General features: G+C 37.7%; 1 protein-coding gene across 1 annotated transcript in view; it reads left to right on the top strand.

Moving 5' to 3' along the window:
• LOC308196004 (uncharacterized protein) overlaps positions 1-16,781 on the top strand; it is a 214,890-nt gene that overhangs the window by 103,721 nt on the left and 94,388 nt on the right. The window contains exon 12 of the mRNA XM_080594358.1: positions 9,409-9,448. The gene's annotated coding sequence lies outside the window, so the exon portion shown is untranslated. The remainder of the gene's footprint in view (positions 1-9,408; positions 9,449-16,781) is intronic.

Consider the following 16,781-nt stretch of genomic DNA (forward strand, 5'->3'; position numbering starts at 1 on the left):
AGTAGAAGTGAATACATTTTTAAAAGTAGGTGGGATCTGTAATTACACTTCCATAGCATCAGAAGACAAACAAACAAACAAACAAAAGCCAATCATTTTGCAAAATGAAAGAATTGCCTTCAGGGCAATGTTTAATGTTGCCTTTACCTCTTATTCCCCTACAAAGGTACTATAGTTCACCGCAATGGTCTCTGTAATTCACATGCTCTAGTTCTATTTTTTTCTACTGTCCTGTGAAGCTGAGACACCATGAGGTAAGAAAAAAGCCACTCAATACCATGGCAAAGTACCTGGTGAAGTGAAGCAGAAACTTTCTGTGCTGGTGCATCTTTACACCTTGTGGAGACCTGTCCAAAGCAAAATGTACTTTAAAAGTAAAAAAGATAAATAAAAAATAACCACTTTTCCCCTCTGCTAAGCAGTCTGTCATCCCTGAACCTAATAGTGTTCCCTTTAGCAACACTGACAGAAGTTCTGTTTGCCAAGACTTTTATTAATCAGTGGCTGTTTTGATGGTCATGGAAAAAAGACAAGACAAACATACTGGCCTGTGATTGTCAGGGTGGGATTTTGATACAGCTACTGTGGAAGGAATAAAAAATAGAAAAAGGGGTGCGGAGGAAGAAATGTATTTACTCATAGTTTCACCTGACACAAGAGCAGATTGTCATGATTTCACCTTTACTCTCTCTTCCACATTGCTGTGGGCACAGGGGGCTGCTTTACTGACTACCATATCCAAAGCTGTGCTCCAATTCAAGTATCAGTGCTGTGGCTTACAAGGAATGCATAAGAAAAAAGAATATTACACTTCCTGCTCTTAATGATCTCCCGTTACTGTGGTGCTGGAGCGTGGGGAGTGTATGAGCTGTTATCGGTGAGCTGGGAGCGGTGGACTGGCCTTGCTCTGCCGCATGACTGCAGGCTGCAGCCCAGGCCAGTGTCTGAACCATTGTGAATTACACGATCGTAGGCAAGGTGTCAGTTAAAAGAGTTGTAGAAGCTGCTCTTTTGCAGCACACAAGGGGACGTGAAGAAGTGTGAAGGTGTAAATTAAAGAAGTCTCCTATATTAACCTGCACCTTTGCCAAGTAAGATCAGCCAACTTCAGGCTCCTTCACACTCACTTAGACTCATTCACACCCACTTACCACTGTTCAACTCACCCCATCTTGACCCATGTAATAAATATGATACATCCCATGAAAGCCCAAAATATCCTCCTCACAGGAGAAGCCAGCATCCACCAAACCCAGAGGCTGAAGTTACTCACATGTAGCCTATGGATTGGTTTTTTTTTTTTTTTTTTTTTTTTTTTTTTTTTTTTTTTGCCTAGGATAAAAGTTGTGTTGTTCCTAGGATAAAAAGATATCCTACCCAACACTTTCTACAGCTCCTGTGTAAGCAAGCTATGCTGACTGAGGTAAGCTCAGTTTAATTTCCCCTCCAGTCAGGAATGCCATTATGATACATTGTGAGTGTAAGGGAGCCAGAGCCCAACACAGGATTGCAATCAAATCCTATTCATCTTCCTCTGCCAGTGACCAGAGGAGATATGTATGCGGCCTTTTCCAGAGATATGTCTTTTGTGTAAGACAGCACCAGAAAGCAAAGCAAATCGAACCAGATAATTGCATCAGGCAGTGAGGGGCTTTCTGCTTTCATATAGAAAACAAATCCAAATGGTTGTGTTCATCCTCCAGCTTGATGATAAACAGCTTGATCTCAACAATTTATTACAGAGTATGAATTTGGCTCTAAGAGTCTTTCTGTTTAAATGCAAGCAATACAGGAGGAAGGTGGAGTGGAATGTACATACTGCTCCTTTTATTGTTGTTCTGTAAACTTATTTGTTTATTTATTTATTTACAAGCAACTTTCTATCCAGATGTAGACATGAAGAACAAGACATTGCCTTTCCACTGTCAGGAAACAGGAACCGAATTGTAAAAGCAGGCCCAGTGAAAAAGTGACAGCACTTGTACCCAATCTCCTCCTGAGGCTGAAAACACTGTCTGGTTTACAAGTCTATCTCAGCTCCCCAGGGTGTGAATAATGCATCTTTAATCAGTCTATGTATGGTTTGGTCCCAAAGGTCTTTCTCTGTTCTTACATTTTATGCTTCTGATACACTTTGAATTTTCTTTTGGTGCCAATCTCTGTTTCCAGGAAGGGAACTAGAAGGTTTCTAGGGAGGTGTTTGTAATACACTGCAATAAACAAAAGCATAAGGTGCATTAACTACTTCAGGAAAGATGAATTAGTTAACATCATCTTCCAAGAAAAGTTCAAATCTACTTCATGACCTAGCCTTTCATGTGCATGTAGACGGCACTTCAAAGTGCTTCCATTTATTCTGTCTCTCCATCTCCCCTGATTGCCTTGAAACAATGCACTTGTGCAAAGAGACTGCAAACATTTTCTCAGATGGATGAGTGAGAAGCTATGAAGAATGACTTTCAGATAAGGTACCCCATCCCTTAGCTCATGTAATTGCATGGTTTGCATTAATTACTTTAGAGGCAATGCTGGCAGAGAAACACAGCAAAATCCCGTTGGCAGTGGGTGGCACCTGAGAGCAACAGAATTTCTCTGAGGAAATCGCATCCCGCAGGCTCTTTCCTACACTCCTCAAGCCTGTAGGAATTAGGTGGTTGCCCTGTTTGCAGGATAACATGGACATTGAAGACACAATGCCAGACATGTACACTTCCCACTTATTGGGAAAAACACAAATAAATATAGTGGAACTGAGCAGATACTAAACAGGGTAAATGATCCCCTCTGAAACACAGTAATGTATGTTTATATATAGTTATTTGCCACACATGGCTATTGGCCACTCACTTCCTCTTTCTGTACACAGAAAGAAAGGGAAAAGGTTTAGGGTAGGACAGATAAAAAAGTAAGAACTTGCATCTCCACCTGATTACCCTTGTTCTTCCACCTTTGTTTGGCTGTGAAACAACAATGAAAGGAAGAATCACAGTCTGAAAATAATTAATAGTGCCCTGTATGGGCATCAAACATTCATTTTTTTTCCACTGAGCTGAAAAAATATAGTCACTGACCTATACCCCAAACTGTTCTCCTCTGTTTACACTGTAGATAAGTCATTAAAATGTTGTTTTAAGCACCAGATTGAAAGGTGAAATGGTATGGAAGATATTCACCTTTGCTGAAGTACACGGTGAGTTTAAAATGATCCATACCAGCAGTAATGAGCTGTTCCTGTTCTTATCTGTCTTAATGCTCTTAAACTGATGCTGGCTGTAAAAGGTTTAAAAAGGAAAATATAGTGACACACAATTAGAATATAAAAAAAAGAAGAAAAGACTAAAGCAAAAAGGAAAAGACTAGGCAGCAAAGATGTTCAGTTCAATTACTTGTAGATGAAAAAGAAACAGTTGAATTTTCGAAAAGTCATTTTAGACAGGGGAAATTTGGTTACTTGTTTTTCTTACAAACAAGCTTTAGAAGCATCCTCTCTAAGCAACATTTTTATGCATTATGCTACTTCAGACTTATAACAACATTTCTAACAGAGATATCAGGCAAGGAGAAAGAAGCGAGTTTGTGGGCAGGTTGCTGAATAGATGAGATGAGAAAAAGGTAAGGCTTAGTATGTGGTTTCAAGGTGGTCAAAAATTGGACCCAAATATAGAATCATAGAATCATAGAATGGTTTGGGTTGGAAGGGACCTTGAAGACTATTTAGTTCCAACCCCTCTGCCATGGGCAGGGACATGTCCTACTAGACAAGGTTGTTCAAACCCCCATTCAACCTGACATTGAAAACCTCCAGGGATGGGACATCCACAGTTTCTCTGGGCAACCTCTGCCAGTGCCTCACCACCCTGTGAATAAAGAAAATTTAACTCATATACATTAGACACTGAAACTGTAGTTTAAAGGAATTAAATCATTTATACTTGGGGCTTTCAGACAAAAATCAAAGATTTTTTTTTTTTTTTAAACAGCAATAGCTTTGACTGCTTTGCTGTCACAAAGTTTCTTCCTGAGATATTTAATATCAATAATATCTTCACTTAAATTTAAATGGCATTAGGATTAAGTCATAAGCAAATAGCAGCCTAAGCATATATTCATTCTTGTTGTGAGTCAGCCTAAAGATCCATCTCAATTAGTGTCTTGCAGAGAATGTAAGAACAGGTCAACCGTATATGAGTTAGCAGCTTTTGATTTTTGCTATCTCAAGTTCCTTAGCCTGAACCAGTAAAGATTAATTCAGCAAGGAATGGTGGTTTCAGGTAAAGATATCTGTAGTCTGCATTCTTAGGACTGATGCCTATATCTTATATTTTGTTTCCTTGAACTACTCTTCTCTTCATATTACATCAGGAGAGAATGCCATTTTCAAAAATGTGGTGTTTAAAGCAGTACTCATTTGGAAAGCATGCTCATGTATACAACTTTTAAAAGCAGAAGATATTATGAGAAAAGATCCCACTTTTACATTCTTGCTTATTCCTTTAAAAAATTATTTATAATTCTGCAATTAATTTCACAATGAATTTATTGTGAAACGTTTGAACTCAGCACAAAATCCAGTTAAATAAATGATTTTGTTCATAAAGTATTTTAAAAGATATCATTAGTTTATTCTTGTGTTCTAACCCTATAATTTCCTTATTCTCAGCAGTCTACAGTGAAATCATTATGTGTCAGTTGCAGTATTGACATTTTGTTTCTGCTTTTTTAATTTGGAAAAGAAAGTGTTTGCCACTTGCTAACTGAAAATGGTTCAGGAAATATTAAGTAGGTTGAATAGGAAACAAAGGATAGAGGTATATGGATTTACTCATGTCATTAACAAAAACGAAACATTACATTCAATGCTGTTTTAAGAACCTCACCTGCCCCCCGTCAAACCAAACCAAACCAAACCAAACCAAACCAAACCAAACCAAACCAAACCAAACCAAAACAAACCAAACCAAACCAAACCAAACCAAAACAAAACAAAAACCAAACCAAACCAAAACAACAACAATAACAAAAAAACACCCACAAACAAACAACAAAAAAAACCTACTGACTTGGTTTGAGAAGGCTACTTTTTCATAGGGAATAGTTGCTGAAATTGTAATCAATGTCAATGTGGTTAATCAACAGCTTATTTCTCCGGAGTGAACGCATACTTCACTAACAAAAGATACAGCCCATGATATGGCTCTCCCCAGCAAAATAGTCCAGTTTTGTGGAGCAGAAGTGGATTCCATATCCTGAAGCAAAATTTAGTTACATGTCCTTTGCTAGTAAATGTTGAATGCCTCAATGGGAGCTGTTAAGTGTCAATAAATACATATTTTTAAATATCTTTCTTTTAATTCAAAAGTTGTAGTAAAGGAAGCAAACTGTTTTCCACCCATGTCTTAAAATGAAAAGCACTGAACCTTTTGACTGTGTTAAATATATTAAACCCTTTTAAGAAACAGTTACTGACATGCAAGATCTTTGACAAATCAGTCTTTGAGTGACATTCTGCCTGCAAATCCAAAGCTATTAAAAATAGGTACCTCACCTATTGCATTGCCAAGGTTGCACTTTTTTCAGGAGTTACTGTCAAGTCTGTCAAATGGAAACTAATTGACAATTGGATAGAAAATACTGTATAACTCCTCTGTAACCTTTTGCTCCAAGTAACCTCAAGGGTCTAGCTAGATTTTGGAATCTGAAACCCCTTATCTACATTCTGATGGCATTTGGTCATGCAAACAATTTTTCATCTCTGATCACTTGTCTAGCTACAGGATTTTCACCCAGAACAGAAAGGCATTTCTCACTGATTTTTATGATAAAGCCAAGTGAGAAATTATCATGCATTGAACCTTCATTTTTATACTAGACTTGGTTATGCTTCTTTTGTGCTAGAACCAGTGACTTTTGGATTCCAGATCTGGCTTTTTTTTTTTTTTTTTTATCTGCACAGCAAGCTGGGGTACAACAAAAATATTAGCATTCCCTCAATTACTGTTAGATAGCCCAACATTCCTGAGGTACAAAATTTGCCTGCCTTTGTCGACTCTTTGAAGAAAGAGTTGCGTATGACTAGCAAATTCATGGTTCAGTTAATTTATGGCTGGCACTGGACCTGACTTTTCCTCTCATCAAGGTGGCATCTACAGATTGAGGAGTGCTGATGTACATCTGAGGATATGAGAATTGAGAAAGGCAGAATGGAGACTGATTTGAGTTTCTGAAGTAATCAAATCTTATCTCAGAGTTTTTTGGTAGTGACATAGAGAAATGCAGCTTTTTGCAGTTACTACATATCATTTAATAATCTAATCGAAGGGAGGAAATAGAAGTGTCAAATGTCACACCAACAAGTGAACCCACATAACATGGGAGACGTGGGATTTTCAGCAATAATGGAAGAAGAGAGGTAGTTAATTGAGTTTAGAAAGTTCCTTCTAGTACAGATAGATATGACTTATATTATCCTGCCCATGTTATTAATTGAGCTATATATTATTTATAGTTCCAAGATCTGTCAAAAATGTAAATGAAAATGACCAGATACTGCACTGTTTACATTCTGTATTTCTTCCTACGAATTTCAAAGAATTACTATAGCAAAAAATTGTTTAAATATATCTGTGATATGTAGTAATAAGAAATAATGCCAGCTACTAAGTATGAGTTATTTTTGCCTTTTTTTTTTTTCATATGGCAACATTTTTGAATCTTTTTTGAATCTTTTTGAATTTTTGAATTACTTTCAGCTTTTGTGATGTTCCGTTCAGTATTTGGTATGAAACAGTTCTGCTGTGGATTAAAAAAGCAAAGTGTCAGAACAAAGCCTTCACTCTCAGAACCAGCCAAACACTAACACAATTCTGTTTATCAGCACAATCTCTTGTTGTTGACTGTTTCAAATGCCAGAGTTCTTTTAAATACCACTAACATTGTGAGAGCCTCATTTAAACATGTATTAGCAAGGTAATCCTTCAATCATAAACTTGCCAGTAAGACATAAAAGGGATGATTACTGACATTCTGCGCCCTTTTCAGAATTACCTAGGGAAACAACATAATGAATATCTGGCTCGCAGTGACCCTAGAATCTTCGTAGGAAAGCAAGGGAAAATAATATAAATAAATAAAAAAAGTCAGCAACTGATTTCTCTCCTCTTTCACCTTTTATTTTACTTCATAACAACTGGTAAAATAGTTGTATCCACAAATTAGCTTTGTTTAGATGGCTGTAGTTCTCATTAGTTGCTTCTTTGCGGGGGAAACAAAGTAACAGTGGATGACATCTAGTTTAAGTTGTGGTAAATTTGTATGATGCTGGGAGGAGATCAGTCCCATTAGTTTCAAAATACTCTAATTTGTGAACCCCCCTATGTGCTCTTGCACAACTAAACAAGCATCACAACTAATTGTCAACACTAAGCGTGATTTACTACAACAGTGCTACATGAAGCAGCATATCCTGCTGAGATGTTAAAATATAATGACTGTTTCAGTGCCAAATTCAGTATAATATAAACCAAAAATCAATAAAATGCATCTAATATCTAAAAAATGTAGCTGAATAAATTCTGCAAATCAGTTGAATTTACACGTCAAGCAGATAAATTTATTTGTAGCAATACTATAACTAATTATCCTGAGGTAAAAAAGAGCCCTCTTTTTGGGATGCTTTCTTTCTGGTAAGGCTTTGTTGTAAAGTATGTTTTCAATAAGGTCAGAGTTTTAAAAATATACTCAAGATGGCTACTGCAAAATCATATGAAATTGGATATTTCCTGTCATCCAAAAAGCCTTGAAAATGTCTATTAACAAACCTCACAACACCTGGGAAGCCAGGTAGTGGTTCTTACAGAATACCACCCCAGGAAAAACATGAAGCAACCTGCCAGACACTCCCCAGGAGCTGCTTACACAGCACAGGCCCGTGCCTCAGACATCTGCAGAGGAGCTCCTGCAGACTCTGGGAGGGAAGGGTGACTTGGCATCTCTTAAAAAAAACACCATGCCTCAGAGCAGCAGATGCTCTCTTGTGGGTTAACTAGGAGAGGTGTAAGACTGTGTAGAGGTGACAGGAGTGCTTCCAGTGCTGGCTGCAGTCTAGTTTTCTTTGCTCCATGCCCCCAGCTGAAAAAAGGCTGCCCAAGCTTGCTCAGACCACTAGGTCTGGAGGATCCTGAAGGGCTCCTGGCAGCACTGCTCATGCAGGGGTACTGAGTGTCACTGAGAGGCATAGGGACAGTGTGGAGGCAGGAGAAACACCAATTTGCAAGGGGCAAAACTTCTGCATGAAAAATAATCCTGTTAGGAACCATGCAGTGATAGTTCAGTAGCTGAAGGTTTATGTTTCTTTCTTGTGGTTTTCTGCTTGTCTCTGTGAGCAGGTTTCTATTTGTTTGGGGGACCGTTTAACTTCTAGAGTAAATCCCCTGGAAATGCTCAAGTTACCTCGGGGAAAGATTTGGCACCATGATCAGTGGCAAGCTGTGAGTGTGTATAGTGCTCTGCAGCTTTCTGTAGCGAGGAAAGCCCTTTAGCTTCCCTAAACGTTTGACTGCAGCTTTATTCCAGGTGTTCAGATCATCAAGACTCCTCAACTGCTAGGAGTTCTGAGTGAAATTCTTTTATTTATTTATTTATTTTATTATTATTTTTTTTTATTTCAACTACTTGGTTGTCTGTGAAAGCCCTCTGCACCTTCTTGTGTACAGAAGTACCTGTAGGAAATTTAAAGTTTTGAAATCAAATTATAATCTTGGCCACATTAGTGTAAATACGAAGTTGCAAATGGAAGGAAGCTGAATAACTGAATTTGTGCCACTGAAAATCATTACTATATATAAACCTTTCAACAACCGTTTGTTTTCTTCATTCCTTTCAGATTTTGAGACAGTTATTTCTTTTTGGAGTACTGTAGGAGCATGTGAACCCAAAGCTACAAGGAAGAAATTAAATCTAAATGTTCGGTCATCAGTAATTTACAATTGACCTAGGCATAAGCCCAGAACAGTCCACAGAACATCTGTTATCTGTATTGCAAAACAGCTGCCACTAAAACCAAAAAGCCACAGAGGTACATTTTCCAGCAGCAAGAGGGAATCTAGCAGATAGACAGTAGAAGCTACACTATGGTTACCATATCAGAGTAGAAAGAGTTAAAAAGCTAAAATCATAACTGAATTTTAGGTTACAAATACTTAAAATATTGTAAAATGTGCAAATGCTTGCACAGTAAGGGTATCAGTGATCACCCATTCTTTCCTTAGTGGAAAGTGGGAAGATAAAGGGGAAGGCAATGAATTAATTACTTTGGAATAAAATCTACTTTTTTTTTTTTTTTTTTTTTTTTTTTTACTGGATGGCAATTGCAACTGTCTTCATCCTGCCTGCATCTATGGGTCAAACTAGTCAAGACATATTCAGCCATCAGGGGTAGCATCTCATGCTTGTAAGTATCTCCACCAACTTCTCTTTGATAAAGCACATACAGCTTGAAGTGAGCAAAAGTCATGGAGTCTGATGATCCCATTTTATGAAGTCCATTTTTACAAATAATAATAGGAAAAATAACAATAGTAATAATAAAATAATAATAATAGGAAATGGTATTAGGATTTGTAGACAGTTTAGATTAGATTGAGATTCAGAAAGTTCCGAATTTTGTTCAGGAATCCACCTACATCCTATACGGGATGCAGGCTAAATTTTATGCCATTTTCACATGCCTTTGAAGGACCATGCATGATGGTGCATGATATACTCTTGAATATACTTAGCCATTGTTCATTCCACCTGATGAGATGGACTTGTACTCAGTGTCCTTATCTAAAAACCCCCAGCCATCAGTGATGAAACATTTAATCCCTTTCAACTGAATATTCAACTGAGAAAGTTTTAATTGGGCTCAGGATTTTCACTCTGTAGCTTGGGAAACTATCACTGAAATGTGCACAGCTCCCAGAATTACATCCCCCTTTTTTGTATCCACTTCTTGGATTATTTCCTGTTTTCTCAATGCAGTAGCAGCTGGAGGCACTCCTGGCGGCTGCACCCTGCACTTCACACAGCTGCCTCCATGGCTTTTATTAATGTTTTCCATTTCTCATCCTGTTTTCTCACTGATGACTCTGGCAAAAGACACACTCTCTATTGGAATAAAAAATAATGTGAATCCCAAACATCTATCTCAAAATAACTAAGAGGGACTTTGTGGCTGAGACGCAGGAAAGCAAAATTAGTGCCTATTGCAGTGTGTTCATATGCCTCAGAGTAGGTTGCAGGTTAGAAGCCACCAACAGCTCTGTGTTCCTACTGGTATTTTTGTAAAGTCCTTCATGTTAATAAGGAATCCCTTTCTCAGTGATACTTAGTGAAGAAAGCCAGATGTAGGGCCACTGCTTTCCTCCAGGTGTCACTGCCCTCTGAAGTCTTGAGTCTGGATAAAGGGCAACCAATAGAGCCATCAATAAATCATTATCAGGACTGAGCATGCAGAATCTAATAGTTGATTTCATTACATTGAAGTGACAAGGTGTAAGCCATCTGGTTTGAAGAATAGGATTGATTTCACCAAGGGAAGTAAAACCAAAAGTAATATTAATCAATAATCCGAGACAAATAACTGTGAGCCTATTAACTTGATTTTTAATTCTGAGGAACATTTTGTCATTAGCTGGAATTCTGGACTGATTTTGTCCTTGTGAGTAATGAATTTCAGGAAGACCTACTTTGAGTTTGCAATTATTCTTTTAGAAGCAGAAGTCTGTAAATGAAAGGATTATAGACACAAACAAATCCATTCATAATTAGTCTTCCTCTCTTTCAACAGGGCAGTAACAATGAGTAATGGTAGCCATTTCTTGAGTCTCATTTAGTTAATGGAATCATACTCTTGGTTTATTTTTATAACATTTTTAAAATTTATTTCTGCTCCACTGGTCTATCAGGCAGCAGCTGCCATAACCAGAGTCTTTAAAGTGCTTTTATTTGAGATGAGATGGAATCATTGGAAAGGCAATTAGAATGGCTCTGGCACCTTTGAGGCAGTCACATTTTATATTCAATTGCCCCTTTGTATGACATTTGGGTAAGTCATTTTGACTTCTATAAATCAGTTCTAAAACCATAAGCAGTTGAAGTTAAGAATCTATCATCCCTAGAACTGTTCTTCTAAAACTGTTGCATATGATCTGCACATGCCCTTGAGAAGCCCCAGGTATACTAAGGAAAAAGAAATTCTGATGTCTGGTGGGACAGAGACAGAGGATTCTGTTTGTACATCAAACTATCTTCAAAAGACTGGTTACATAGAACAAAGCTTTTATTGTCTTTGCTTGGTATAATTTCCAAAATGTATTTTTGTATTGTCTGGGAAATGCCAATGATTAGGCAGAGTGCAACATCATCTTCAGTTACAACAAAGAGCCAGCATGTGCAGGTTCTAGCAGTGACATACATAGAGAAGAAAACATTGTGGGGAAATCTTTATCTTCCTAGATATGGTGGCTGCAAGCGGGAGATGGATCTCTTCTATTGCTGCCTTACCTTGAAGAAAAATAGATAAGATGTGGCCTTTCCTTCATGTCATTGCATGGAAATTGAAAGATGTAAGGTGTTGCTTGTATTCTTCTATAGTCGCTATTTTTATAGCATTAAACTGCATAAGCAGAGAACATTTTCCATTTACCCTAGTTTTCCCAATGTCCAGTGAAAAGGTGTGCATGTGTGTGTGAGAAAGAGGGAGAGAGAAAGTAGTAAAAATGAACCAGGTCCATTTCTGTGTGTTTCTGAGAGTGGAGCATATTTTGTCAGTCGAATATTTTCTGGATAAAAGGACCCACATAGAATGACAAGTAACCACAGGGCTCTGCTGTGTTTGCTTATTTTTTGACTCCCAAGTGCCCATTTCCTCTAGCTTTTATGATGCAGTGTAGCAATTCATTGTCTCATAGATGGTGAGATTGTTCAATGACAGCTGTGGCCTATTGCAAAGTTCAGTTCAATCCACCAGCAGCCAGGAACCTTGTGAAAAGGGTGACTACCTGAGTTTGGCTGAGGAGAGCAGACAGATGTCAGGACATTTTCCCACAAATCTCAAGAATGCTTTCTGTAGGGTATATAGGACAGCACAAGATATGTAAAGAAATAAAATGCAGATTGATGTTTGGGGGCTTTATTTTTACACTTTTATTAAAATAAAAATTATGATAAAAATAAAACATGAGATAAAAAATAAAGGTTAAAAAAATAAAAACATGAAACACAATGATTACCACTAGGCTTTTCCCTGCAAAAATGAGTATACTTAATTTACTATCCCCCCAAAGCTATATTCAGATGCAAGATATGGGGTTTTTATTTATTTGTTTGTTTATTTATTTATTTACGTTAAAAGGCTCTTGTTGCTTTTTGCTGCTTATGAGCATAATACAAGAAGCAAATGTATTGTGCTTTTTTAGCTTTCCTTGGAACAGCAAAACCCCTTGGGAGCCAGGAGCTGAGGCTTGCTGCAGCTCCTGGAAGGGAATTTATCATCAATTTACATCAATATTCTTGCCTTGGGTGGCAAGAAAAGAACGCTGGGAAGCTCAGCAACTCTTCTGAATTTGCTTTTGAGAGGTCAGGTATGTCTACAGGTTTGTTAGAACCTTTCATAATTCCAAAGCTGGATGTCCCACATTTCTCTACGTCCTGATCTCCTTCACAGATGTCCAGTTCCCATTAATCCTACTATTGCCTCAGGCAACTACTTTTTGGAACTGCTGTATTTTCTATCCCTCCATTCAAGGGGAAATATGAAACTTGATCTTCAGGGCAGTTTTTAAGGAAAAGCTTACATCTCTAGCACCTGTCTCTTTTGCCTTCATAATGAATTATAGAGTACATTCAGTACCAAACAAAGATTTAGGAAGCTCTAATACAGCACTAAAGTTTGTGGTTTGTAAATAAGTCTTGAATTTTCTGTAAAGGCTTGGAAACTGCTTCAAACTATCCTCCTGATAAATGTGAAGCCTGGTGTACAGGTATTCATGTCTTTTTTTCCCACCAGTAGTGTAGTCTGACAGGCAGAGCAGTGCTACAGCAGTGATCACAGTGATCTGAAGATTCCAGAGGTGGGGGATTGAGATTAAGAGAGGAAGTGGAAAAATTAGATGGCAAGTTACTTGTTTGTTGAATTGGTGGTTTAAAAAGATCGTAGAGAGCATCACTGGAACCTCAGAAGGTGAAAATCAACTGTCACGAAGCTGTTACTGCTTAGTTCCTTACTATATGTTGAAAGATGTCCTGAAGCTCCCAACAGGTTTTTTGTTTCCGTTTCCTTTCAGTGAGGGAAGCTGCAAACACAGCTCTGGCTGAATGCACAGGCTTCTTTTGAAGACTTCAGTGTCATATGGGATTGATGATCACTAAGTAAGATATTAGTTTAGTGAAAACTGGCTCCACATGAGTAAGTTCAGTCTCTCTAGCTGCAGGCTGTCTATGGATTTCTGCCTGGGCAGACCAGCAGCTAGGTATACGTACAAGGTGTATGCAAAGCCTCTCCTTGCATAGGGCACTAGCAGTGACATATAATTCCCTAAGGGAATTTATGGTTGTTGTTTTTCTGCTGCCAGCTCTTATGAAGAGAGATCTTGGAGTAAACTAAATTCTTAAACTGAAAAACACAAAAACAAACAAACAAGCCCTGAACAAAAGAACCTGCAAGGAAACTCCTTTTAGGAGCCCAGAACATTAAACTTAGAAAGCAGAAAACATTGATCATTTCTCCTAAAAAGATAATGTATCAGTTTACTACTGGGGTATAATACATAGAGTAAAAGATGGCTTGCTTGCAGGGGTAAGTTAAAAACAAACAAACAAACAAGATTTCTGGGTATTACCTTACAAATTAATTAACTAGTTAATTCAGTTCTAGTCTCTGAACTTCACACTCTAGGAGAAGTTTATCTCACATAATTTCAGGTACTTTGTACCATAGTCCTCTGTGGAATTAGTCACCTAAGAGTCCATTTTCAGAGGACAGAAAAAGAAACCTTTTGATGCTTATTTGACCTACTGCAGATATCTGCATTGCATCACTTTGGATATTTACATACAGTTGCAGGAAGTTCTCTGTAGGATCTGTTTACTATTTCTAATGAGTACAGCACTAAAAAACCCCTAAGCATAAGAACTTTGATGTTTCCTTTACAGACTATTTTATTTTTAAAGACCTTCTGAAGCATTCTTTTCTGCAACCTGTACTGGTTTATTCAGATGTTGCCCGTCTCAAAACTAAGCAGAAAACTCCATCACATTTGCCTTCCAGCTTCTATTTCTTCTAGTGTAAACAAGAATCCAAAGCCCAGCACAGTTGTTGTCATGACTAAGTATCGAGGAAAAAGATACTTAATCAAATCAGTTTTAAATAATTCTTTTCAGCAAGGACAGAGCAACCATTCAGACTCCCTAGAAGACTATTAAGTAACAAAGAAAATGCTAAAGCCAAATAATCAAAACGGGGCTTTAAGTTTGTCAAATCACTGTAATTAAGACCAGTACACAATACTACAGTGGGTGTCTATTTTTTCCCTCAATTATGCTTAATGAGATAAGATGGGCTTAGTTAATGATACCAAAGGGATTGTTCAAACATTCTTGATTAATTAGATGACTATCACTGAAAATGTATATATACTTAGAAGTCAGAAGAAGAATTTTGTTTCGAAAATGATTATTAAATTTCAAACTGTTATGACAACAAGATGAAACACCCCAGTAATCATTTGGCTCCAGTGTGGTTAAATGAAAAGACACAAACTTTTTAACTGTAGAGAAGAGCAGAAACAAACACAGGAGAGACCTGCCTTCCACAAATTTTTTGTTGTGCATATAAAGACACACTGAAGCCAATAACTACAAATTTTGTAATACTCTGGAAGGTGTGTGTACATGAGAGGGATGTTTTTGTAGCAATTTTGTAGTATTTAAAAATATAGGACCATGAATTAGTTGACTAACACAACTGGAAGTGAATATTAAAAAACATTTTTTTAGCATTTGGGTCAGATGGGGTGTAAAATGAATCTCTGAAAATACAAAAACTCAGTTAGAGCTTGTCAAATGAGCTCAGTAAAACATCACAGAATATATGGTGGGAACCAAGGCCTTACTGTCTGAAGGATAGGAGGTATGACCACCCTGGTACAGATGAGTGAGGCATTTGAGTATGCATCACCTCTCCTGCGTCTATAGTGCTGATTTATTATACTCTACCTTTATTTTCCAGCTCTTCCATATTCTTAAAAAACACCTGGACAGTATTGTCAGTTTATGTCAATTTAAATTTTCATGGGTCTCCAAGTGAAAGATTCAATTCTTTAGTCTTGCTAAGCTTTGCTCAGTTCAACACAGAATTTTGAACAGTGGGAGAGCTGTCAACAATGTTTTTATAATAACTTTGTGATGATCTAGTCTCCAAGGCTATCTTAGTCCCAGAATATATTAGATTATCTTTGTGGGTTGCTCTGATTCATGATAGCTCACAAAGGCACTGTTATGCCAACCTTGGCTGGAAGGAGCTCAGCCATATCACCTCTCAATATGTCCTTTATTATCAGGAGATCAGGAGCTGGAAAAGAATAGCATGTAGATGGCTAAGTGACTTTCTGCCATACAGCTAAGCCAGTAAAGGAGAACAACACAAACAATAACCTTGGGTCCACAATTCAGGCACACCATGAAAGTCCTATTCCCCGGTATTTTGTAACTCACTTTTTCTTCTGCATCTGTAGAAAGAGATTGTAAAGCACCCATAATGTCAGATCAGAAGTCTGTATTCCTTTAATATCAAAAGGGAATGGCTCTCTACAATGCATTAGAGAAGAAGGACTTCTCCATGTCAGATCAAAAACAGTCTAATCATGGATTCATTTTAGTTCAGAAGGCTTTAAGAAAGAGAATAGAAAAAAGAGATGCAAATAACAATAATTTGCCCAGGTGTTCCAAGCAACAAACAGTAGCTAGAGGAGAATCAAGCCCTGAATTCTCATACCAAAGTAAACCAAAAACCTCCATGCTGGGCATTCAGACCCTACACAGGAGTCAGATATTTTTAAAAATTCTAGTGAAATGGGATTCAGACTTTGAAATAGACACAGCAGCATTGTAAGATTTTTGAAAACCACAAACTCTGGCTGCTGTTTAGCCCATGTGCTTAAAATTAATGTGTACTATTATTTACTGAATAGCTCATCAGTGTGTGCAGAAGTTTACAGCAGGCAAAACATGACAACAAATTAGCAGACTGTCCCTTAGGGGGACATTCCAGTAATTTTCAGGTTTTGTGTTTGCTTCAGCCTTTCCAAAAGCTCCCTCACATATTATTCCTTCTTCTCCGCTCTCATTCAGATTCCTTTTAGTAACTTCTGGGTGTAATTTTCTGAAATATCATGTTCATTATCACCTCTGGATAATTTCTCCTGTGACAATCTATCATGTTTATAAGTTAGAACCTTACACTTTTCATATTTATTGCAGCCCTCCTTCTGTTCAGTTATCAGTGCTGGATGCACCAATTCACTTGTTCACCAGAGACCTGACTGCCTATGAAAAAACTATTGTCTTTTGGGCAGAACGGAGTGGCAGGGCATGGAAGAGGTACTGCTCCAGATATTGTACAGGGCAGGACTTTCCTTGTCTCTAACAAAATAAAGTAGGCTGGAATGAGATGTGCGTTACAAATTCATTCTATGGGAGACAGACTGACTTAGCAAATAAAGACTTTCACCTCTAAGTCACCA

This window comes from Anser brachyrhynchus, assembly GCF_964034855.1.
Source record: "Anser brachyrhynchus genome assembly, chromosome: 5".
Classification (NCBI taxonomy): domain Eukaryota; kingdom Metazoa; phylum Chordata; class Aves; order Anseriformes; family Anatidae; genus Anser; species Anser brachyrhynchus.